The following is a 27107-nucleotide window of genomic DNA, read 5'->3' on the forward strand; positions in this document are numbered from 1 at the left end:
GTTCTCTAGTGCCTGAAACATTACCTCATATTGAAAATATACAAAATAGGCATACCATAAATGAATGAGGAAAAATGTACCTTCCTACATGTGAAGTCTTAGGTTCTTTCCTGGACTTCATCTATCTTCCAGAAATAAGAAAGATTTAATCATGTAAGCTGGTGTGTTTTTCATGGGTCTATAAATATTCTGACCAGTGATTAAAGTGACATATGGCCACCCAAAACCATCAGCTTGCCTCTCCCTCTCCCTCTTTCTTATTACATCTCAGTTGTCGGGTAAGCTTTTATTCATGTGTACCGACTTCTGCTTTCCTTCAGAAAGATAGTTCTGCTACTCGCTAGCCACAAAGCCTTGAAGGCACTTAACTCTGTTTTCTCACTTGTAAATTGAAGGCAACTGAATGGAGATCAGAGATTTCTCCCACTGGAGGATAATTAAACTTCTGCCTAAAGTCAGGAATCCTATAGACATAGAAGGGAAAGTTTCTTCAGGAAAAAAAACAAAAAGAAAAAAATCAATCCCAGTGGCCTTATAAGGGGACCATTTGTCCTGGCTGCTTTGGGTCAAATCTACATATACCTGGAAAAAAGGAATCATAATTGAGAAAATGCTTCTATAAGATTGGCCTGTAGGTAACTCTGTGATGTATGCCTGCACTGATGTAGGAGGATACAGCTCATGATGGGCAGCGCCGTCTCTGAACAGGTGGTCCTGGGTGATATAAGAAAGCAGGATGAGCAAGCCATGAGGAGCATGCCAGTAAGCAGCATTCCTCCACGGTTTCTACTTCAGCTCCTGTCTCCAGGTCCCTGTCCTGCTTGGGTTCCTGTTTTATCTTCCCTCAGTAATGGACTATTACCTGAAAGTGTAAGATGAAATAAATCCATTCCTCCCCAGGTTGTTTCTGGTCTTTATCGCACACACACACACACACACACACACACACACACACACACACACACACACACAACCTCTGTAAATATAAGGAAACAGGATCATTTTCATTGGAAATTCTAAAATATTCCCACATCAAGAATGAGATCTTGAGATAAAATCTGGTCTTTGAGGATATTGTCACTTGCAGTTATAATGACAACTTTCATTGGGTCTGAATCAAACTTTCAGGCTCATTCAAACTTAAACTTTCTGCTTTCTCCTACGTGCCCGTTGTCAGCCTTCGGTATAGGCCTGAGAAGAATATCATTCATCTACTCTCAGGAGCAGATACACCAAATGAAAATTGCAGTCTGAGGCATGGGCTACTTGACCATAAGTTGTTCTTCGGGAAGGTCTATGAGGCCCCCAAAATAATATAGACTATTGCCACTACTCTTGGTTGTCCAACACAACTAGATAGCAAGACCCTACTACTGAAGATATCACATGCCTTGGTTGCAGTGTATAGAGAAATCCAGTTGGAAATGAGATGGAAGCTCCGTCTAGCAGTCGTAGTTCTAGAAGAAAGTCATCAATAGTATTCCTCGGGTATGATTCCTATATCATACAGTGTCCTAGGCAAGTGTGTGCGCTGGAATTGTGGAAAGACTACTAAGGGAGGAATCAACTGTTTTCTGAGTGGATTTGAGACCTGTTTCACATGAGTGGTAATTTGTGCCTGATACTGTAACCTGGTCAAAAGTCATGGCTAGGGAGGTCATAGGCCCTAGATGGAAAGCTAGTACTGCTACATCAGCACATTGTGCCATTAAATTGCCTTCTAAACATTTATATTTGTGCCCACAGATTAATGCTGCTGTCAGTTTTGGTCAAAGAAGATGTTTTCTTTTCTTTTCTTTTTTGTTTTGTTTTTGTTATTTGTTGTTTTATTCTGTTTTTTGTTTGTTTGTTTGTTTGCAGTAGGCAGTAGTTACTTCAGAGACTCATGACTAGTCAAAGCAATGAAAATAAATGACTGTTGAATGCTTAGTCCCAAATAGGACATCTATATAGTCCCCTCTAAGGCTTATGGATGGAAGAAGGGCTGAAATATTGCTGAATCCTGTCTTCTAAGCATGGCATAGTCATTGCACTCATAAATTGTGCATGGACTGGGATTAACCTCAGAAGACCTGCACAAGGTTAAGGCCATCAACATCCTGTTATGGATGAGAGGGGGCTCACGAGCCCTACCCCTGCCTCAGAATTTATAGGCAGTATTTTCTTCAGTGGCATAGCCACTGGTAAGTTGTCCATGTTCCTCTAAGTGACCCCTGACTCATGCTCTTGTGACAAAGTCTAATTAGACTCATTATATCACCATAAATAAGAGAATATGGAAGTAGAAGGGGACCAGTTGGGATGAGAAAGGGGATTAGGGAGAGTGAGAGGGTTACAAGAGGGTGGCAAGAGTGGTTGATGGTATGAATATGATCAAGACAAACTATATACACATATGAAAATGCCATAATGAAACATTTTTGTTATATATCACTAACATATGATAATCAAAAAGAGGAGTAGCAATTATCAAACACTCAAAAAATATAATATCGTATCTTATCAAGCGTAAACAATATTGTTTTATAGATCGTTTTTTTCTTTACTCTTATTAAATAGGCTTTGACATTTTAGTATTAAGGAAGATAATCTCTCACAGTATCAGTAACATTGGAGTTGGTCTAATAATTAGTTGGAAGTTTTCCAGAGAGAATAAGAGACCCTCAGATTGAAAGGTAAAGAAGCAAGAAAGACCACTCCCTGCTCACCTACCACATCCCCATCTTACTGTTCCCATCTGTGACTATTTAGAACCTGAGGACAACATTCGAAGCACCAGAACTTCAGGCTAAGACTTCAAGAGCCAGTTCCCCCATCTCTTCCTCCCCAGTTTCAACCACTGACACCAGGACTGTATGGAGGCTAAGCCCCATGTAAGACACCCAGAGTCAGTCTTCACTCCCTTTCTGCTTACCTATCACCTACTCTTCCAACAGGACTGACCTGGGACTGCTTAGGATTTGAACTCAGTATTCCAATGAGAACTTCAGCCAAGCAACTTCCCTCACCAATCTGAGAGTAGTTGTAGTTGGTACTAGGTGTTCCAATCAAAACTTCATCCACCATAGGATGAAGTTACCTTACCAATCTGAAACCAGTTGGAGTCTGAACCTGGAATCCCAAAATGTGCCCAAGACTGAAAACCAAGCATTAGTCGGTTGGTCCACTACATGAATCACTTGGGTAATAGCAAACAAAGACTCAAACACCCACCAAAGAAAGTAAGACCAGATATCACACCAAGACACACCACAATGTCATAATTCCAGCTGCCTAGATCCCATCACAAAAACAAACATGAACAACTGAGACACTTAGGCCTCCTCCAGAAGCCAGCATGCAATTATAAACTGTACCCTAGAGAAAAGCTTTTTGTTTGACTTCCTGAGTTAAATGAAACACAAGACAATAGAATAGCAATTACAAATGTGTCCAAGAACCTTAAAGAAGAGATAAATAAATATTTAAATGAAAACTTTGAAACACAACAATTGAATAAAATAATGAAAATAATTCAAGATACAAAAATAGAATTTAGCAAAGAAACAGAATCACTAAAGAAAAGTCTAGCTGAAATAAAACTCAAAATAAAAAATAAAAATAAAAAAAAAACTCAGGAAGCCAAACTTAAACTGAGAGGAAAACCTTTCCAACAGAGATGAAGGGGAGGGAGGGATGGGGGAGGGGCTGTATGAAGGAAGAACTGGGAGGATAGCCAGGCTACATTTGGGATGTAAAGTGAAGAGATAGAGAGATAGATAAAACTTACCAACAGACTGAATGAAGAGAGGATTTCAAGGCTGAAAGATAAGTAGAAGTCAACTGAAGAACATGTTAAACCTAAAATTCCAGGGAAAAACACCCACAAAATTTGGTAAACTCTAGAGACCAAATATGCAAATAAAAGGTATAAAGGAAGGAGAAGATACCCAGGTCATAGGCACAGAAATCTTTAAGCAAATATTTTAAATATTTTAAATGAAATATTTTCAACAAAATTGTAGAATAAAAATTTCCAAATCAACATAAAGAGGGGGCATACAGAACACCAACTAGAGGGTACCAGGAAAGAAACCCCTAATGATACATAGTAATGAAAACAATACGTGTATGAAATAAAGCAAAGAAATTAAAAGCTGCAAGAGGAAAAGATCACATATAAAGACAGGCCCATTAATATAAAACCTGACTGTTCAACAGCCTTTGAAAGCCAAAGAGCATAGCACTAACAAGCTCTGACAAACCTCAGACATAAGCCCAGACTACTATACCTAGAAGAACTATCAGTCATCATCAAAGCAGAAAGAAAACCTTTTTGTGTTTAAAAACAAATTTAAGCTGTGGTTTTTGTGTTTTTCCCCTTCACTAGAGTATGGGAACACTGCTGGGGAGACAAAACACAGAGCAATAGACTGCATTTACCCTGCACTGCCATCGGGTGCTGGGCTTGAGGGAAGCACCAATACACCATTTGGGGGCAGGAAAACGCAGCCTATGATATGGGAGGCCAAAACTGGGGTTCCCTGACTTCCAGGAGTCCAGTCACCGCTAGAAACCACGCAGAGGAGTTAGAACATAGGGTCGGGGTTCCACGGCCTGTGATGAGGAGCTCAGGGATAGACGTTCCCAAACTCCTGGACATCCAGATGCTGCTGGGTCACAGAGAGTTGGGAATGGAGTTGGGTCCAGGGCTTGGGGAATGAGGAACTCCGGCTTAGCTCAGTGATGAGTCTGGGAGCACAGAAGAGCCTTCAGCAGGAGACTTAGATGGTACAACTCTCTAGACGAAGGCTTCCTCCATGCTCCCCAGGGCGGTTCTTGATTCCAAACTGTTTATTGATTGTTCATCATGGAAAATGAGGGCATACCACCTCTTCAGGGTAGAACAGAGATTAAATACCTTTTGCAGGAAGGAATGTCCAGAAAGGGAAGCTTATTGGCTAAACTCTCAGGGCTTACCTATCTAGATACCTCATTAGCATGGAGAACTCTATTCTAATCTATGTGATCATAGGTCACGATCCCATAGAAGGAGTGTGGTCACGTGACAGAGACTGGTCATAGGTTCAGGGACTTCCAACACGCTCAACCATACCAAGTCTCCTGGCATGGTCCACTGCCCCACATTAAGCAATTTCTGTTGACCAGCTCAGCTCTCCAGAAGGCATTAAAGGAAAGCTTCAATGTGTAGAAAAGGTTAGCTATACCCAGGAAGACTCAAGGAGTGTAGAATAGTTAGCAAAAAGAGAGGGGAAAGTCACCACAACAATAACACAATGACAAGAATTAATAATATTGAAACGGTAACTTTCTTTCTTTCTTTCTTCCTTTCTTTCTTTTATGAAGACATTGGAACCTTCTATTAGCTAGTCATCTGGCTCTAAAAAGAGATTTCTTCCACATGATGATGGTAGTTTATATATTCAGTAAATATCTGTTCGCAACCACTTTTTTGTTTGTTTTATTAGGTGTTTTCTTTATTTACATTTCAAATGTTATCCCCTTTACTAGTTTCCCCTCTGAAAACCCCCTATCCCTACTCCCTTCCTCTGCTCACCAACCCACCCACTCCTGCTTCCTGGCCCTGGCATTTCCCTACACTGGGGCATTGAGCCTTCATGGGACCAAGGGCCTCTCCTATTGATGACCGACAAGGCCATCCTCTGCTACATATGTGGCTGGGGCCATGGGTCCCTCCATGTGTACACTTTCGATGGTGGTTTAGTCCCTGAGAGCTCTGGAGGTGCTGGTTGGCTCATATTGCTGTTCCTCCTATAGGGCTGCAAACCCCTTCAGCTCCTTGGGTTCTTTCTCTACCAAGCTCATATATTTATGAGATGAATACTGTGAAAATGACCATCATGCCAAAGAAGCTATAGAGTCAATGCAATCTCCATAAAAATTCCAATTCAATTCTTCACAGAAATTGAAAAATGTTACTAACCTTCATATGGAAATGCACACATACACATACTGGGGGAAGCGGGTGTGGCAGCATGGGCCAAGACGGCACCCTGGCCCATTGCCAGGCCCCATGAGCCCTGCATGTTTACTGCCTTGCCTGAGCATGCGCAGTGAAAATGCATGCGTGGTCTGCCTGCCAGGCTGCACTGTTCCTCGTGATCTGAACCTGTCAGCCTATTGGTGACAGACCTGAGCTTGTGCCTGGAGTGTGTGTGAATTCTGATTAGTGGAGCTAGATGAGGTCAGTTGGCTTGAGTATAGGAGTTTTGTTGTTGTTACCCTTGCCTAAGTGGAGAGGTTGTTGTAAGTAAAGTTGCAAGAAGGATGGAGAAGTAGAAGAAGCTGCTGGGGAAGAGAGCTGTAGGGGAAAAAGCCACAAGTAAAGAAGTTGCTGTGTGAACCTGCCTTGGTGTCCATTTTGTTCCTGTCTCCGCGGGAAGAAAGGACTGCGCCAACATACTTTCCAAAAAAATCAAAAACAGGATAGCAAAAAATGCCCTGAATAATAAAAGAGAAGCTGGAGGTATCACCATCCGAGATTTCAAGTTGTACTGAGGAGCTACAATAATAAAGACAGCATGATATTGGTATAAAAACATAAGCATTAACCAGTAGAATAAAGTTGATCCTGTGTATCAACTAGGGTTCTTTAAAATAACCGAATTTGTAGAGTGGGGGGGGGGATTTAATAGAATGACTTACAGGCTGTGGTCCAGCTAACCCAGCAATAACTGTCTATAAATCCAGTAGTTGTTCAATCCATAAGGCTAGATATCTCAACTGGTCTTCAGTATATGTTGGAATCCTGAAGGAGGCTTTGGGGCTAATGAAGGACTTGGACTTGCTACTGAGAGGACAGCAAGCAGGCACGATCAAGAGTTTCCTTCTTCTATGTCCTTTATGTAAGCTGCCAGCAGAAAATATGGACCAGGTTAGTGGGTCTTCCCACCTCAAAAGATTTAAAATACAGGTGTGTTTTCCCACTTCAAAGATCTAGATCAAATATGGATCTTCCCTCTTCAAAAGATCTACCTAAGCAAAAATCCCTCACAGCTGTTCTCAGTCATTTTGGAGTTAGTTAATTCTAGATATGGTCAAGTTTCAACCTATGAATACCTGATTTTTGACCAAAAACAAAAACAAACAGAAATAAAGGGAAAAAGGGCAACACCTTCAACAAGTGGTGCTGGTCAGACTGAATAGCTGCATGTAGATGAATGAAAATAGACCCAAAACTACTATCCTGCATAATACTCTCAATTCTAAATGGATTTGGTGACTTTAATATAAGAACTGTTACTCTGAATCTAATAGAATATTAAAAAGGGAATAGGCTTGCACTTATTGGCACAGAAAAGGATTTTCGAACGTGATTCCAATAGTACAACACTAAGGCCAATTAAGTAGGGCTTCGTGTGTAGTCAGTATTTGACTATTTTGTTGGTTCTTCTCTCTTTACACCCTTCTCCACCCCTTTACTTCTACCTTTTCAACCCCCTGACACTAGATACGAGAGAAAAATAGAGGAAAGGGGGCGACGCATTATTATTAGACCACATACTGCTAAGGGGCATCAAGTGAGGGGGCATCAAGTTCCTTGGGGCAAGTTTGATCTTTGCCATCAGAATAGCTGATAATTTCTTCTTCTTTCTATTTATTATTATTATTATTATTATTATTATTATTATTATTATTATTATTATTTTGTTCAAGACTATTTAACAAACTGCAACCATCACAACCAACCAACAGCCACACTGCCTCTTGGGACCAAGCACATGTATACCCTCTAAAGAGTTTCCAGAATTCCAAATGTCACACATCCACAGAAACTATCTGCAGCTGGCAAAATCATGCCACTGCTAGAGCATAGTCAGCTGCTGTGGAGAATCTGAAGCAGCCCATACCCCATACCTGGGATTGGTTTTTAAAACATATAAAAATAAATTTAAAAAAAATATTGTCATAATATTTCTGCATTTTTCAAAGAAACCAAACTTCTTACTACACTCATGAAGATAGAACATTTCTATAGAACAAAGGACATTATCACTTAAACAAAGAGGCAGTCTAGCAGAATAAGAGAAAAAACTTTACCTATTATACATCTGACTGAAAGTTAGCATCAAGAATACACAGAGAAATTTAAAAAGCTGAACAATCAAACCAAATAATCCAATTAAAATGGGATGTGGGACTAAACAGGGAGTTTTCCATAGATGAAATTCAAATTTCTGAGAAACATTTTCAAAAATGTTCAGCATCCTTAGCTATCAGGAAAATGCAAATTAAAACTATTTTGAGTTCATATTTTCATATCACCCCAGTCAGAATAACCAGGATTAATAAGACAAATGACAGCAGATAAAAAAAAGGGGGGGGGGAATTTTATCTATTGCTGGTGGGAGTGAAAACTTGTACAACCACCATGGAAATCAGTGTGGAGGTTCCTCACAAAACAGAAATAGATCTACTAAAATATCTAGCTATACTACTTTTTAATCTATACCCAAATGACTCTACATCTTAGTACCAACGTACTGACTCACCCATGTTCATTTCTGACCTATTCAATAGCCAGAGATTGGAAACAGCCTAGATGTGCACCATCTGATAAATGGATGGCAGTGTGGCATGCTTTCACACTGGAATGTTGTTCAGCTACTAAGAAAGATGAAATTGTGTGATGTGTAGGTAAATGGATGAAGCTGAAAACAATCATCCTGAGTGAGAAAATTCAGACCCAGAAACAAACATTGCATGTTTTCTCCTATATATAAATGTTAGCTTTTATTGAAACTATCCATAGGAGCTAGGTAGCTCATGAGGGCCCAGCAGAGAGGAGAGGATTCTCCAAGGAACAGGAAATATACAATAGTATTATAAAAGGATAACGGGGGTGTTAGAACAGGACTAAATGGGGAGGGGAATCAGTGGGATAGGGGAATAGAGGTAATGGGGAAGGAAAACTAACACTACTGACACTTACAAAGGTCATGTGGAAACCTAATATGGTAGACCAAAAATACATAAATATATAAAAGGAGTGTACCCCAACTAGATACCATATGCTACAAAATAAAATCCCCGGGATCAGAAATGGGTTATATCCTTCTGAATTATTGTCCAAAGAGGTCCTATAGACATCCTCCAAAAAAAAAAAAAATTACAAACTATTGTCAATGCTGTTGGTTACACTATGAAGCCTGACAGACAGTAAGACCATACCGACAAAGATAACAACATACTTATGGGATAGAACATGGAAAAATCAAGCTGGTGCTCATTGAGAAGCTTCCCCAGTAGGTACTATCTACTAAAAGAGAGGAAAGTAATGATCAGTCTCAATGAGGTATGAAACCTGTAAGCTACAATAGTGACCTGGTTGCAAGATGTGTCAGCTGGTACAATAGAGACACAAATGTTACTGGATTTAAGACCTACTCCATAAGATGGATCCCATATCTGACACTGTTAATGATGCTAAGAACCTGAGACTAGATAGAGGATGAGTCCTAGAAGAAAACCTACCACTATTATTCTGCTAAATGGACACAGCAATGACGAGACTATGCATGACATATTGCTATTCCCATAGATCAGTACATCACTTAGCCCTCATAAGAAAAGCTTCTTCTTGCAGTAGATTGTAATTAACACAGAGACCCACAACTGAACATGTGCAAAAATAAGAAACTTTGGAGCACTCAGCCCTAAATGGGATATCTTCATCAAACCTTTCCCCTCGAGGCTCAGGGATCTACACAGAAAAGGAGACAGAAAGATTATAAAATCCAGAGGTAGAGGACAACTTGAAAAAAAAAAAGTGTTCTCCAGACACCACTGGGCTGATACACATATGAGTTCACCAAGACTGTGACCATATACACAAAACCTACACACTTTACACCAGACCCCCCCCCCAAAAAAAAATCAGCACAGAGAAGGCAAAGCAGGAATGAAATCCTATCGCTAGCCAAGGAGCTACTTGAAAATTATAGTTTCTGGGAGAGGGAAAATCAGTTTTCTCTAATGACACAACACTGAATATATCAACCCCACTCCAAGTCAGGCCTCATGCTCAGGAGTAGTTGACCAATAAAACAATCTCCATGATTTTTTGGTGCTTTGTTTTGTTTTGAGTTTGGGTGGCTTTTTTTGTTTTAAAGAAAAAAAAATAACATGAAGTTGGGTGTGGGGAAGATCTGGAGAGAGTTAGAAGGTGTGAAAGAATATGATCAAAATATATCATACAAAAAAACTTTTCAAAACAAATTTAAAAATAAAAGAGTGTAATAAATTTAAAAAAAATAATAAAAGGATGTTTCTAAAACAAAAGAAGCAAGAAAGATCACTGGATGTCCTAGGATCTGGGTCAGGTCACAGCCATAAGAACCCAGTGAGATTTAATGGTGTGTTGCTGTTACTGTTGGTGTTGCTGTTTTGCTGCTGTTGCTATTCCTGCTGCTGTTGCTGTTCCTGCTGCTGCTGTTGTTCTTGCTGCTGTTGCTGTCCTTGCTGCTGTTGTTATTGTTGCTGCTGCTGCTGTTCCTGCTGTTGCTGCTGTTCCTGCTGCTGCTGTTGTTCTTGCTGCTGTTGCTGTCCTTGCTGCTGTTGCTGTCCCTGCTGCTGTTGCTGTTCCTGCTGCTGCTGTTGTTCTTGCTGCTGTTGCTGTCCTTGCTGCTGTTGTTATTGTTGCTGCTGCTGCTGTTCCTGCTGTTGCTGCTGTTCCTGCTGCTGTTGTTCCTGCTGTTGCTGCTGCTGCCTCTGCTGCTCTTTGGATTCCTCTTCTTCAGAGCTTATTGGGATATTCTGGTTTCTATGACTCTTCATTGAGGCATATCTGCAGGAAGCTCAGTTGCAAGGACTGGGGAAACTTGGTGTTAGCTATTGTCTTAGTCACTGTTCTTTTGATATGAAGAGATGCCATGAGCATGGCAGCTTATAAAAGAAATCAGTTATTTGGGAGTTTGCGTAAAGTTTTAGAGGGCAGGTACATGAGCATCATGGCAGAGAGCTGGCAGTAGGCAGACAGGAACAGCACTGGATCAGTAGATAAGAGCTTCTTGTTGCAGGCAGGGAAAGAGAGAGCAGGCCTGGTGAGGGCTTTTGAAACCCATACCCACATGTCTCCAAAAGGGCCACACCTCCAAATCCTTCCTAAACTGCCCACCGATTGGGAACCAAACATTCAAATATTTGAATTTGTGGAGTTATTATCATTCAAATCACCACAATTATCAAATCGTTGCTGAACTGGTCCTGCCTTGGCATTATGCTAACAGGACCAAGGTTGGAATTAAAACTTTGGTTACCCCTGGATTCTATGACCCTCTGGAGAAAGGATGCCAAACTTCAGATCCAGTCTACTGGTTTACTATTGGGACTCTGTAGTTAGACTGGTCCAAAATAACCTCTGGACGTAGACTCTATAACCCCAGGGACATTTTTCACCTCAGACATCAGAACCACACTGCATATTTACCTCAGATTTCACTGGAACCAAAGCTCCCGTTTCTCAGAGGACTGTGGGCACTTGGGCCAGCACTGACCTCCAAAGCCACTGGGATGGAGATCTTGTCACCAGGTGCTCTCTGGTTCCACAAAAGCTGGAGGCCTGGTTACTCAGAGCTCTCTGGTTAGCAGAAAGACGTGGAAGTTTTAGGTTTAATCTTGGTTATTAGCCGCTGCTCCTTAGAACCAGAAAGGCCATCATGTCTGCTTTACACTCTCACCCTGAATACTGGCATGCCCTATCCAGTCATCTTTTAAAAAATCTAGAAGCTTTTACCCTGCTAATTTATCCACTGTCGTAGCTAATCTTGGCTGTCAACTTGACATACCTAAGAAGAGGTAAAAAGTTATTATTATTATTATTATTATTATTATTATTATTCATTTTTTTCAATAAACATAAATAGGGGTTAAACATATTAAGGGATTTGTTGAAGTGTGTCTTACAAGTCAGTGGGTAAACCAACCTTCAAAGTTAAGATTTTGAACTGTAGACAGTGTAAGAATGGGCCAAACATAAGAAGTACAGAAAGGCTGGGCAGGGGTGATGCACGCCTTTAATCCCAGGACTAGAGAAGCAGAGGCAGGCAAATCTCTGAGTTCAAGGCCAGTCAGGTTTACTGAGCAAATCCCAGGACAGCCAAAGCTACACAGAGAAACCCTATCTAAAATAAATAAATAAATAAATAAATAAATAAATAAATAAATAAATGGAAGAAAAAAGAGAGAGAGAGAAGAAGTTCTGATGATGGATACTGGGTGCTCTAAATGAGAGAGAGCAGAAAGGGAAACAAGTCCTGGCCGTCTCTAATTCGGTCTTTTTTGTTCTCAGACAGGCCTGGGATGTTGTTGCTGCCAATATCTGATCTGATGAGTGAAGTGTAATGAGTGTGTGCTTTTCTTTCTTGTACAGATGTGAACTCATTTCCCAAAATAGCCATGTCCAACTGTTAAAATCCCCAAGTTCCCAAACTCTCTCAACAGGAAGTAAGCAGTGGACATCCAGATGTTTCTCCTCACAGTGTTTGTGCAATGTTTACATTTATCTTTCTCGTGTCAGACCATGACTTTATAAAGTACTTCATTATGGCCATTGGTCCAAGACTGTAAGAGGGAAAATGAAAGGAAGCTTGAATACTCGGTGCCATGTGGTTCTTTAGCAAGCAGTCCTTCTCAAAGAGAACTGTGTGAGCCACCATGCCAGCAGATGCCTAGACATGAATACATCAGGAATGTGACTCAGGTGAGATGGTCCCATTTCTATAGAGAAAGGGCTCACATAAGGAGCATCCTTGATGAGCTCATCCTCTGCACATTGAGAAAGACATGGATCTGTTGGCAAATCAGAGTCTGCTGGAGGCATGAATGCCCACACAACGTCTTCTTACAGAAGGCAAGTGAGCATAGTACATAGGCTGCTGATACAGGTATAGCTAGTTATCCCTGACCTTGGGCCAGAAACTGGGTTCCAGGAGATCAGCATTTTGTATACACGTTCTCATTCAGTCCCCACAACAGTCCTAGAAAGTGGGTATGGGTTTTTTTCCATGCCCTGTCTATAGAAGAGGAAGTTAAAAGTCAAAATATTGCTAGAGTTTGATGTGAACTATCCTCCACAGGTTCATGTGTGTGACTACTTAGTCCATCCACTGACCATGTAGTTTGGGGAGGTTATAGATCTTCCCACATCCACTGTTATGAGCATGGAGTATGGCCAAGATAACATAAGTGAATCCCTTAAGGGTAGGTCTTAAAGGTTATATGTGTTTTTAACTGAGGTCTCTGTATCCTGGCCACCAATATGTGAGCCATTCTGACACAACCCCACCATCGTGAATTCTGGTGTGATAGGTTTGAACCTGTGAGCCAATATAAATCTTTCCTCTGTTAAGTTTCTTCTGTCAGGTATATTATTACAACAATGAAAATAAACATCTAATACATTAAGCAATATACTGAGTTAAACACTGAGCTAGAAGTCCAGACTAAGTCTACCTGATCCAAAGACAACAGGTTTTTTGCTTCTGCTCCTAACAGTGTAGGGCTTCCCATTTTTAACTCCATTGGTAACTAGTTTAAAGAGTCTTCCACCTCACCTGTAGCAGCTGATTCACTTAAATGATGGACCACATCTGATTTCTTTTCTTCCTTTCTGACTGCTGATGTTTTGTTCTTTGTCTGAGTCCCCAAAGAAAGATTATAAAATGAGGCCTTCCTTCATGTGCCTGGCAAGTCACAATGATTAGCAGTGGAGAGAAAAAAAAAAGCAAACACAGGCTTGGATACTGTAGGCCGCTCTCCTTCCAGGTAAGGATGACCAAAGAGAAAACCTCTGAGTCTTTCTCAACTGATACCACACTTGAATAGCTGGTCTTTTTCCTCTTAATTGTAATCTTAGGAAACCCTCTGGTTTTGTCCTACTGTTAAAGGGAGCAACGGAAGGAAAACTGAAAATGAATGTGGCCAATATTATTTATTTGGATCTGCTGTCCCATTAGCTGGTTTATGGTTTGAGTGCAGAGTGGTATTTAGTACAGAAACGGCATTTTCTTTGTTTTATTAACTGGGAGTTTAATTGGTTTGTCCCCTTTGGCTCAGCTTGAGAAATGGCTGCATCTTGCATGCACACACTGTACATAATAATAGTGCAAACAAAAGCCAGACATCTGCTCACCAGACCTGCCCCTGCGTCCTCCTCAGCACGGAGTGAAGCATCTCCGGCGAGTCTCCAGTTGGACTTTGCAGGAATGTTGGATCTCGGCAGTGGTTTCCCTCTCACCTTTCCTGCGCGTTTATAGGAGCCTTTGAAGTTCCTCTGAACAAACAGGGTCTCTGTGTTTCACTTATTTCTGAGCCAACCCTGGGGCCTTGGTTCCATCAGCTCCTTATTAAGTGTTTAGTAATTTCAGTATCCACCTTTTGGTCTTGCTCGCTTTTCAAACATCTGGAAGGAATTAGCTTCCAGGCCTCTGTACCATACCTATTTTGTAGTTCTGGAGAGAGTTGTGTGCTAGGGGATGTTGTTGCCCTTAACGAGCTTTCTTTATGGCGTTTAACTGTAAAAGGTCCCCCTCGTTAATATTAATAGACAAAGAGAGAGCAATGCCACTCCACCCTTATTCCGCAAGAGCTGTATTCAGAGCAAGACCTTCATGCTGAAAAGGAGAGAGAAAACATGAAAATGGGGTGGAAGTACAAGGTAAATGAAGGCATTATAATAGTAGTAGGGCCAAGAGCTTGAAAAGGTTTGAATCTGTACCCATTCTATTCTAGAAGCCAGCCTTGTGTGGCTTTTGAGCACTGAAAATGAACCTACTAAAGACCAAAGTGTTGCCAGATATGACACTATACCTGCAATCTCAACACTCAGGAGGCTGAGGCAGGGGGCTTGCTGAAAGTCTGAGGATAGCCTGGACTACACAATGAAACCTTGTCTCAAAAAACCAAAACCAAGCAAAAAAGAGTAAAATTTAAAATATATGCTCGATTTTTTTTAATTAAGCATTTAGAGTGCAAAGGCTCTCATTAGGCATTTTATATAATTATATTCTGAAAATATAATAGTTTGGAGGTGTTATATTAAATAAAAAATACTACTACTTTTCCTCATTCCCTTTTGATTCTTCACTGAAGCTATTAGAAAGTTTAAAGCTACGTAACTAGGTCGTAAATGTGTCTTGCGCCATCTCTCCCTGGACAGGGGGGCACGAGAAGACTGGACAGATTGTTAAACAGGATTGAAGTAGGGCCTGAAGGATTCCTTTCACTGGGGATCCACAAGCATCACACGGCTGAGGCTGCTAAAAAGCCTCCCTGAGAAGGAGCCACAGTAGATTGCAACACCCCGGAGCAGGCAGCTGGAAGAAACTACGTATTCATAAGGTTGTTTTGTTGTTTTGGTTTGTTTTTGTTTTTGTTGTTTTCAAGACAAAATTTTAGAATCAGTTGCTAAGTGCACTAAGGAACAAATAGGAAATAAGTAGATGATTACAGGGAACTGCCAGAATTAGCTAAAAGCCAAACTGACTTCATTAAATGCATTTCCATTTTTAATTAAATGACTAGACGGACAAATCTAGGGAATTATAGAAAAATGTCTGGTTTCAGAAAACTATGAGACAAATTCCCTAACGTGGCCAAATTTCATACACTTGTACTGGATTGGATAATAGGAGGTAAAACACAGCTGGTTCGAAATCCGTGTCATACAGAGTCTTTAAAAATCTATTAATAGGAAGACATGTACAAAAGGTCACAAAAGTGAAAATTTAACCAAATTAGAGACCAAACTCATTTCTCAAAAAGCAATGTGTCATTTAGGAGGCTGTGGCATTTAACTATCATAAATGACACTCACTATGTTCATAGGCACTACATAAAGTAGTTCTGCTGGAAAACAACGTCCACAAAAAAAAAGATTTTCTTCTTTTTTTTTAAAAAAAATACTGATTTTTTTGTAATTAGATATTTTCTTTATTTACATTTCAGATGTTATCGCCTTTCCTGGTTTCCCCTCCAAAACCCCCATCCTATCCCTCCTCCCCCTGCTCACCAACCCATCCACTCCTGCTTCCCTGTCCTGGCATTCCCCTATACTGGGGCATCAAACCTTCATAGTACCAAAGGCCTCTCCTCCCATTGATGACCGACAAGGCCATCCTCTGCTACATATGTGGCTGGAGCCATGGGTCCCTCCATATGTACTCTTTGGTTGGTGGTTTAGTCCCTGGGAGTTCTGGGGGTGCTGGTTAGTTCATATTGCTGTTCCTCCTATAGGACTGCAAACCCCTTCAGCTCCTTGGGTCCTTTCTCTAGCTCCTCCATCGGGGGCCCTGTTGCTTAGTTCAATGGTTGGCTGAGAGCATCCATCTCTGTACTTGTTAAGCACTGGCAGAGATGCTCAAACACAACATAAACTAAATGTGTGCTGGCTTAATGAGAAAATACCTTACTAAATAGCAGTCTCCCTTTATTATGCTAAAGTAGCCAAATCCAAAATACTCTCTTCAATCACTGGTTAACCTCAATGACAGACGGTCTTAACAGTTAGGAAGGAAAGAGCAACTAACCTAACAAAGAAGAGTTTGGGGGAATGCAAGGACCTCCTTGTACTCTCAGCTCTCACTTAGAGGTTGTAGATGTTTGCTTCACTGCAAAACACAGCTTGACCCCAAAAGAGTGGGAATTACAAGAAAGATAAGAACAAATCATTGTAGAGGGAGCATTTTTAATCATCTTAGAGAAGTTCTTGAGAAAGGTTGCTATGGGGGCAACAAATGCTCTCCCTGACCTTCAGTGGGTGCCACTGAGGCTGGTAGATGCTCATCAGGAGTGCTACAGAAGAGGTTTCCCTGGGAGAAGGAACTGAGGTCCTCAGACTGCCAACTTGAGGCTAAAACCAGTTACCAGTACGTGGGGTCTGGGGTCTACAGACACACTGTGGGTGCCATCCTTTGGTGAAATTGGAGTAATATCATCTGGGATCCAGTTAGTGTCAAACCAGGAATTAGTCAATGGACACACAACTGGCTCCAAATGTTTCATAGGAAGAAGGGGCTGGATCAGAGTCCTGGTTTGTGACATTTATCCATTTCTGCCATGTAAATTCTCCTGTCGTGGCAAACTTTAAGCTACCCACAACTTAACAACCAAATAACAAATTTTCAGAAAACTGAACCCAACTTTCACTAGCCAGTATGAGTCAGTTCCCAGTTCCACTGGGACTACATCACTCAGCACTCAGAACTTGGTGTCAGCCAATCAACCCAATGTCTTGATCTTTTACACCTTCCCAGAATTGCATACTCGAGGGAAGTTAAAAGGAGGCCTGGCCTTTCTTTATGCAGTGGGTGGCAGTTAATAGAGAGTAAAGAGAATGTGTGTGGGACTATCCAGCCCTGACTGGCACATCTGTATCACACCATCTCTACACCAAAGCTCAGGGAACATCATGGAAGAAGTGAGGGAAAACTGACAGGGCCAGCAGCCTACAGAACTGCTGGAAATCAGTGCATTCTTGATATGATAGGGATGTTGTGCTCCCACACCCATAGCAGCTGTGGTTGTCTACAGAGTCCTGAACAAGACCATGCCCATCAATAGTCCAGCTTAGATAGCAGTAGGCTTCACTCTGAGCGGAGAAGCTGTTGGCACATGGGGACCGCTGAGAGGAGTAAAGTCAGGTTTGTTTGTTTGTTTGTTTGTTTGTTTATCACTATGGCTCATGATAGGCTGTCCAAGCTCCAGTGGATGACCCCACACCCATGCACATATATGTAGCACTAATTGTGCTCAGTGAGTTATGAAAGAAGGAAGAGAAGAAAGGAAGTAGGGAAGTGGGAAGAGGATGGGAGTGCCTGAGAGAAGTTGGAACGGGTGTGGAGGGGGAGGATCAATTATGAACTAAATACAGTGTACTCATGAAGGAAATTACAAAAGAGTGAATGAATGAATGAATGAATGAATGAATGAATGAATGAATGAAAATGTAAGGCTAACAGGATAGGGAATGAAGGTGGGTAAAGACTAACACACATAGGAAACACTAGAATATTTTAGGATGTGGAGCATCACTGATACATGCTAGTGGAGCTCAGAGACAGTTAGAGGGGTTGGGACTGTAGCTCAGTGCAAGAGCCCTTGTCTTGGCACTTGTGAAGCTCTGGGTTCAAGCAAAAGTCCTAGGAGGTAAAATAAAAGGCAGCAAAACATTCAATGACCACCAAGCACCTCATGTTGTATGTGAGACATTACTCTTTTTCTGATGTTTTTGTTGCACATTGAACTATGTTATGTAAGAATATTTTCACACAGGGGTATAATGTACTTGTAATATTCCCTTCGTGCTCCCACTAGTTTCCCCCTCCTCACCTACCCTCCTCCTGTCTGTCTGCTTTGTTCCTCTAGACAATCTCTTTTCTATTTTCCCGTCATGTATCTATGACTTTATGTATCCATATGTGAACTTATGTATTTATATATGACCTTATGTATTCATATATGGCCTTATGTATTAATATATGACCTTATGTATCTGCATAAAATATACTTGCTACTTTCACATCATATATACATTTATGACCTTATATATCCATATAAAATCTGCATCCACCTTCTTACAAATAATATTACCGTGTTTGTATTGATGACTGATAAAAAGGTTCACTATGTGTTTTAACCAGGTTTTCTTGAGCCACTCCTCTGTTGACAAATGTCTAAGTCTTCGGCACTGTGAGCAGTGATGTAATAAAGATTCATGTGGAAGTGTTGCTGTGACATGTTTGCTAGGGTCCCTTAGGAGTATATCCCGGAGTAGTGTAGCTAGGGCCTGAGATAGGTCTATTTTTAGAGTTTGGTAAGTTGGTCGTTGGTTGGTTGAAATTTTAATTAGCGCACAACATACTGACATTTCAAAGACAATTCATTTCAGTTGACCCTCCTTAGTCCCCATCCCCACGCCTTTCCTGCACCCTTCTAACCCCTGGTGCCTTTTATCTGCCATTCTAGCATGTGTCCCATCACCCCCTTCTTCCTCAACACTTTACCCCCTTTCGTGATCCATTTTCTAGTTTCATAACCTATTACCACACTGATCCCCATATATACATATGCATAGATGTGAAAAGCTAGGAGCCAGATATGACAGAGAACATGTGGTATTTGTCTTTCGGAGCCTGGGTTATCTCACTTGATATAATAATTTCCAGATCTCTCCTTTGTCTGCAAATTTCTTAATTTTGTTTTTCTTTAAAGCTGAATAAAAAGTCTGTTGAATAAAAATAGCACACTTCTATTATTCACTAATCGACTGATGGCTATCTATGCTGTTTCTGGCTATCTATGCTGTTTCTATCCCTTGCTACTTTCAACAGAGCAGCACAAATGGCCAATAAATATACCTTGTTTAAGTGTTCAGCATCCTAAGCCATCAGGGAGATGAGAATTTAAATTACTTTGATATTCCCTCTCAACCCAGTTAAAACCCAGTTATCATCTAAACAAAAACAAAACAAAAAATGACAGTGAATGCTGGTGAGGACGTAGGAGAAGATGAACCCTTTTCCACAGGTGGTGGAGACATAAACTGGCATGGTAATTACAGAAATTATTATGGAAGTTTCTCAAAATATTAAAAATAGAACCTACCATATGGTCCAGTTATTCCACTCCTGAGCATGCACCCAAAGGACTCTGTATCCTACTTCAGAGATACTTGCACATAAATAAATGTTCATCACTGTTCTTAGCCTATAATGATTCTTTTTTCTTTCCAAAGTATTAATGATTGGACCACATATCATTAACATGCCTCTAAGCCCAGCACAGGGGAGGCAAAAGTAACAGATATCTGTCAGTTTGAGGCCAGGCTGGTTTATAGGTGAGCTCCAGGCTAGCCAAGGCAACACGGAGAGACTCTGTCTAAAAAGAAAAAATTGTATATATATATATATATATATATTATATATATATATTGTTTTTAGTATTGAAAGGGAAGGCCTTGAATGTACCAGGCAAGTGCTTCCTGCTGGGGCAAGCCAGCAGCCCATTGCTGCTTTTCTTTTAGGTATCCGGGGTTCCTTAACACTGACTTCCGTCCCCACAGCAGGGTATACGGGTCTCCTCATCAGTAATTGTTGTTTTAGTGAGACTGCAATTCTGATTGGAGTGAGACTTGGAATCTCAGCCTTAGTTCTGATTTGCACTCTCTAATGTCTGGTGAGGCTGAACATTTTCTGAAATGTTTGTTGGTTGGTTTTACTTCCTTTCTTGAGAAGTGTCTGCTGTTTATTTTTTTAGCCATTAATTGAGTTATTTGATTTCTTGTTACTTAGCTTCTTGGCAGGGTGAAGGAGTTTTTTGTATAGTATAGATAGTAATCCTCTGTCAGATGTATACTAGAAAAGCTTTGCTCCAATTCTATAGGCTGACTTTTCACTTAACTGTTTCCTTTGCTGAACAGTGATCCCCAAATTTAATGATATTCCTTTTTCCAGCTGTTTCAAATCGTTCCAAAATAACCAATCTTGGTCAGATGTCCTTGGTTATGTCTCTGCCTTAAAGTGTTTTCCCTATATTTTCCCTCCAACAGTTTCAGAGTTTTAGATCGTACATTAAGGTCTTTGGTCCATTTTGAGTTGACTCTTGTCCAGGTTGCGAGAACAGGATCTGGCTTTATTCTCTTACATGTGGTTACCGGTTTTGTCCACACAATTTGTTGATGATGCTGTGTTTATCCCACTGGATATTTGTGGGGCGTCTTGGTCAAAAATTAGAAAGTTAGAGTTATGTGGGTTTATATCTGAGTGTTCCATTCTATAGAGTCATTCTGGTTTTTGGTGGGTCTGTAGTAAAACTTGAAATCAGGTATGTTGATATGCTCAACATTCTTCTCATAACTTTGGCTGAATTTGTTATTTGACTATTTCATAATTGTAGAAATTGTGTTCTGGTTTCCATAATTCCCATCCTCTCTAATCTCCCTCCCACACACATGAACCCACTCATCCCTACACTGTCTTTCGATATTCACCTTGCTACAATATTCTCCTTGTTTTTGACCCAATGAGTTTAACCAGGGTTAGGCATGTGACTGTGGATATTTGAGAGTGAGAACAAATCAAATCTCCCTGAGAATTCATCAGTAGCCAATGCTTCAGCAAAGGGGTAGGGTTGCATGGGCCCCTCCCCAATTGATGACTGATATTTGATGGGCCCAGTCTTAGACAAGCCCACTCTAGGCATCCACAGCTGCTATAAGGTCAGGCCTGCCTTAGCTGTGCCAAGCCTGAAAACAGCAGCCTTTCCCCCTATCTTCCAGTTCATACATTCTTTGTACCCCCACCTCCCCAACGATCTCTGAGCCTTAGAGGCAGCGGTATAAATGTCTGCTTAGGGATGGGCTGTCCCTTGTATCCAACACCTTCAACAGCAGGGCATCTTTGTACTCACCATTATTTATTACAAAGAAGGATTTCACTGAATAAGGCTGAGACAGGCATCTGTCTGTGGGCATAGAAATAAATATTTTAAAGGTAGCTTGGGACCATAGCAATTTAGCTAAATAACAATAGTAAGTTAATTCCTGGGGCCTAAGATTTTTCTGCTATAAAGTTTTGGTTTTTTGGTTTGTTTGGTTTTTTGGGGGGTTTTTTGTTTGTTTTTAAGTGAGATTTGTAGTATCAGGCTGAATTCTTTCTTGGGCAACAGGCCTCAAATCCAACCAGTGAACAGTTGATTGCTCCAGAAACAGGCATTAAAGTGCAGCGGGGCATTTCTTGTCTGGCTGGTTGGTGTTGTAGATCACAGGCCTCACAGCTTGGAAAAACCATTGGTACCTCACCACACATACATACACACATGTACATGTACACAGCCTATATAGTAACTCCAATACCATAAAAGCTAACCATTAGAGAGGAAGTTTCTAGGTTAGGTCCAGCTTGATTTCTTTATATGTGATAAGAAAACTATGTAGCTTCTTCAGTAAATGGGATCTTCCAACTAGCTCGTGGGCGACCAAGAAGAGTGACAGGAGCCTTAATTATTTTGAAGGAGTGCCGGCATGTCCCTGACCAACAGCTGGTGAGGGAGTGTTGCACACCTGGCCCTGGGGTTTTGTTTAGTAACCCTGCCCTTCAGAAGCTGCACTCACTACCCAGGCAAGCAGGATAATGCCTCACAACTCTTTAATATATATATTAATTGAGCTATAAGCTAATGAGTTTCCACATGATTTTTTTTCAGGCAGTCTTAGTTTTAGTTAGCTCTTCCCATCCCTCACTCCCCATTTCTGCTTAAAGTTTTCACCTCCAAAATCTCTCCTCTCTTTCTGGATATCGTCTATATTTTGCTCTCCTACCCTCCCTTAAGCAACCCAACCGTCATGGTCCCTTGGGTTCCCTCACCTCTTCAAGTATTCCAGCCTCCAGCAATGTACTCTTTCTCCCTGGGGATTGATTTGCTAAGGTCTTTTGTATTTCTATGTAAACTTCAAGACTTTTTTTTTCTTTGAAGAATGGCATTGGAATTTTAATGGGAATTGCATTGAAAGGACCTAGAAAGGAGGTGGTTTTCCTACTTTGGATGTTAGACTATTGAAACAGGGCATTCCAAAGAATTGGAATTTTCCCTGAGGAATATCATGCTGGTGGAACGAAGAAAGAGATGATAACCTAAGCCATGTAGCCAAAGCAGAATGTGTCTTCTTGAGAGAGAACACCTTGCAGAAGATACAGGAGCTGGGACAATGATGGGTAAATGAAGGGAGGGCCACACCTTGTCCAGGAATGCTGGACAATATATAACTCTTAACTTTTAGCCAGGACCTTGATGATGAACTTGACCGTGGTGGGAAACAGGAAGTGGGTGTTATAAGATCTATTTTCCCCTTACCAATGTGAACACAATGAATACATTTCCATTTTCATTTCAATCGCTTTCACTATTAATGTAGCTTTTTATAATTGGTTTACTAAGCACTGCTGACTGAGCCTGGCTTGTTGGGACTTCAGGAGTTCAGGCTTTGACCCTAACACTAATAGCATTTTTATAACATTAATTCTTATAATTTATCATTAAGTTTTTTCCATCTTCCAGGCCATCTTCAATTTCTCCTGTGTTTTAAATTTTTTCATTGTAAATGCCTTTCACTACCATGGTTAGGTTTATTACTGGGGTTTTGGGTTTGGTTTGGTTTGCTGTTGGGGAAAATTGCGAATGAGATTATTTTCCTGATTTCTTTCTCGCCGTGTTTGTAATCCATAGGAGAGCTACTAATTTTTCTGTGTTCACTTTTTATCCTGCCACTTTGCTGAGAGGGTTTATTAGCTCTAAGAGCTTGCTGGGCGGCGTTCTCGGTGTGTCTCATCTATAGAATCCTACCAACAAAGAAGCATGCTTTAGCATCTTTTTTTTCTCTGTGTATTCCTGTTGTTGCCTCCTCTTCCCATGCAGATCTAGCTGAAACTTCACGAACTACATTGAATAACAGTGGAGAACATGGGTGTCTTTGTCTTATTCCAGATTTTAGTACAAATGCTTTGAGCTTTTCTCCATATTTAACACTATTTTGACTGTAGCTTTGTGTTTATAGCCTTTATTGTCTTGTGATCTCTGTCTCTCTCCCTCTCTCCCTCTCTCCCTCTCTCTCTCTCTCTCTCACTCTCACTCTCTCTCTCTCTTTCTTTTCGATGAATGACTTTTATGTACAATGTCAATTTAACCCCCTCCTGTTATTGCTGGTTCAAATGTTGTCAAAGGAAAAGAATACAAAACTAAACTTTTACAATTTACCACATTCCAGAATCTAGTTTGTTTTCTTTTTTTATCTGAATACAGTTTCCCCTGTGTCTACTCTTCCTAATTGCACCCCAGCCTATCTCCCATCCAGATCTACTCCATTTTTTTCTCTCATTAGAAAAGAACAGGCGAAATACTCAACAAAGGGGAGAGAGAACTTGTAGAGACCACCTCCAGTAGATAGGCACAGCCCCCAGTTGAGGGGTGGGGCCACACACCCATCTCAAAATTTTAAACCCAGAACTGTTCCTATCTAAAGAAAATGCAGGGACAAAAAAATGGAGCAGAGACTTCAGGAAAAGCCATTCAAAGACTTCTCCACCTAGGATTTCATCCCATCTACAGACACCAAACCCAACACTGTTGCTGATGCCAAGAAGTGCTTGCTGACAGGAGCCTGGTATAGCTGTCCCCTGAGAGGCTCCTGACCAATACAGATGCAGATGCTCACAGCCAAGCATTGGACTGAGCCCGTGGACCCTAATGGAAGAGTTAGGGAAGGACTGAAGAAGCTGAAGAGGATTGCAACCCCATAGGAAGAACAACAATATCAACTAACTGGACCACTCAGAGCTCCGAGGGACTAAACCACCATCCAAAGAGTACACATGGAGAGACCCATGGATCCAGCTGCATATGTAGCAAAGGATGGCCTTGTTGGTCATCAATGGGAGGGGAGGCCCTTGGTCCTGTGACGGCATGGTGCCCCAGTGTAGGGGGATGCTAGAGCAGAGAGGCAGGAGTGGGTGGGTGGGCGGAGGAGCACCCTCATAGAAACAGGGGAGAGGAGGATGGGGTAGGGTGTTTGCAGAGGGGAAACCGGGAAGGGGGATAACATTTGAAATGTAAATAAATAAAATAAGCAATAAAAAAGAGAAAAGAAAAGAAAAGAAAAGAAAAGAAAAGAAAAGAAAAGAAAAGAAAAGAACAGGCTTCTAGGAAATAACAACAAAACATAACAAAATAAAACATAAGATAAAGCAAAAACAGTGATATGTGTTTTTTGTTTGTTTGTTTGTTTGGTTGGTTGGTTGGTTGGTTAGGTTGGTTTGGTTTGGTTAGGTTGGTTTGGTTTGGTTTGGTTTGGTTTGGTTTGGTTTGGTTTGTTTGAGACAGGAGGTTTTATTGATGCTGATGGGGGCAGGAAAGGCACCCAGGAGCACGGGGCCTGAGTCAGTCAGCAGGCACACGTAAGTCCTGGGCACATGGGGCAGGTTAGGGCACATTTTTCTTCTCAGGATTCTGTGGCTTCTCCTTTGGGGGAGGGAGAGATCATCTTGGAGAGCCTAGTCCAAGAGCTAAGGCAGAGAGAGGTTAGAGCCCCTGTCTTAGGAGGCATCACAACAGGCAGCAACAACTTTGGAAAGCTGGATGAACTGGTCAGTAGCAGGGAATGGAGGCGAGCACCGGGTTGGCCTCTTAGAAAGGTCAGTCTGACTTAGGTGAACTCAAGTGGGGCCCAAAGCCCCTTTCCCTGTGTACCTCCTTAAGGAATAAAAGACGTTCAGAGAGTTCCCAGGCAAGGGCTACCAGAATTAGTCCTTAAGGCACAGTTAGAGGCAGACAAGGCGCCAAGGCACAGTTGGTGGGGGGACAAGGGATAGCCTCCAAGCTGAGCGCCAAGGTCACAGAGGATGCTGTCGGTGTTGGGTTGAGCACTGCCTGGACAGCTTCTACAAACACCTCCTTGATGCCGTCTTGCTGCAGTGCTGAGCACTGGAGGTAGTGCCCAGCATGGATCTGCTTGGCCAGTGCCTGGCCCTGCTGTGGAGTGACGGGCGCTTGACCCTGCTCCTTGAGGCATGGTAGGGTATCAGACTGGGCTCTAGGGTTCTTCTTGGTGCCCACCAGGAAGATAGACATGTCAGGGCAGTGGTGACACGCCTCTGGGTGCCATTTGTGCCTCACGTTCTCATAGGACGGTGGACTGGCAGTGGAGAATCAGATGATGAAGACGTTGGTCTGAGGGTAGGAAAGGGTGCGGAGGCGGTCATAGTCCTCCTGGCCACAGTGTCCCACAGGTTTAGGTTCATGGTGCGCCCAATCAACCGGGACTCTGGGCCCTGTAATTGTCGAACACAGAGGGATGTATTCCTTGGGGGAAGGCATTGGTTGTATAGCAGATGAGAAGGCACGTCTTGCCTTCGGGCCCCATCACCCACCACCACTCAATTGATGCTCTGCATTGTGTTGTAAAGTTACTATCCTGGAGGCAGTGCCTCCTCCCTCTTCTGGGCCCTACTTGAAGTAGTGACCTGGTGCCCTCACTGCAGCGGGGAGCTGGAGGATACGTTTCTTATATTCAAAGTTTCTTCCATGTTTTTATCATAAAGAGATGTTGGATTTTGTCAAACGCCTTTTCTACATCTATGAATATAATCACATAATTTCTATCCTTAAGTATATTTACAGGATACATTACGTTTATTGATTCACATTAGTTGAACCATCCACTCATCCCTGGAAGGGAATGAATTCACTGACGGTGAATGATCTTTTTGAGGTGAGAAACCACATCTCTGAAGGAGCCACGGTGTATGGAGAAGGAACCAGTGCTCAAAAATATCAACACATTTACCTGCAGCCACGGCGGGGCGGAGTGGGGCAGGGGTGCTGGATCAGCTAGAGTCTACAGCTAAATATATTCCTCTATTCCTTCCCTGCATTCTCCATAAAGGAGGGAGCTAGCTGGAAGGAAGGGCAGAGTTTAAATGCGTTCCTACAAGTGAAACCCCAGGAAGCTGAGGAGTTGCCCCCTCGGTGCAGAGTCTGATTTAAATGGCCTCCCTGTGATAGGCCACTCCTGAGACAGAACTAAGGAAGAAAGGGGGCAATGCGCGTCGCAGTGAACTCAAAATCCAAACCCTCCACCCTCGGTCAAAGGCCCTATCAACCCGATGGGAGTTTTGACCTTGTGCTTAAAATCCCAGGAGTGTGAGTTAAGGCGGTATAAGTCTCCCGTTTCTTCTTTTAGAGTTGAAAAGAAGTACTGGCCAGTTTACAGTTGATTGAGAGTATTAAATAGGTTAACTCTGAAAAAGCACCAAGTACAATGACTGCCACAGTGTGGGTGCCAGTAAATGTTACACTGCTGTGCTCAGCAGGGAGGCAGGGCTGTGACTGCCCTGCCTCACACTGTGTGTTCAGAAGCTATCTGAATGCCAAACAGAGGGTCAGTTGAAAGTGTGGTTCATTGCTCTGGGTGGGAAAAAAAAAAAAACACTTCTAATGACAACTAAAACAATATCATTGCACATATAGGAATCCATCACAGTGTCATGAAGTCGGGACACACTGTTGTCAGGACTATCCATGACGATGAAGGAGGTGAG

At 41.7% G+C, this 27107-nt stretch overlaps 2 pseudogenes; both read right to left on the minus strand.

The window, feature by feature from the left end:
• Gm12691 overlaps positions 1-27107 on the minus strand; it is a 99192-nt pseudogene that overhangs the window by 64056 nt on the left and 8029 nt on the right.
• Positions 25228-26062, minus strand: Gm12692 (predicted gene 12692; annotated as a pseudogene).

The sequence above is a fragment of the Mus musculus genome, chromosome 4 (assembly GCF_000001635.26).
Source record: "Mus musculus strain C57BL/6J chromosome 4, GRCm38.p6 C57BL/6J".
Taxonomy (NCBI): Eukaryota; Metazoa; Chordata; class Mammalia; order Rodentia; family Muridae; genus Mus; species Mus musculus.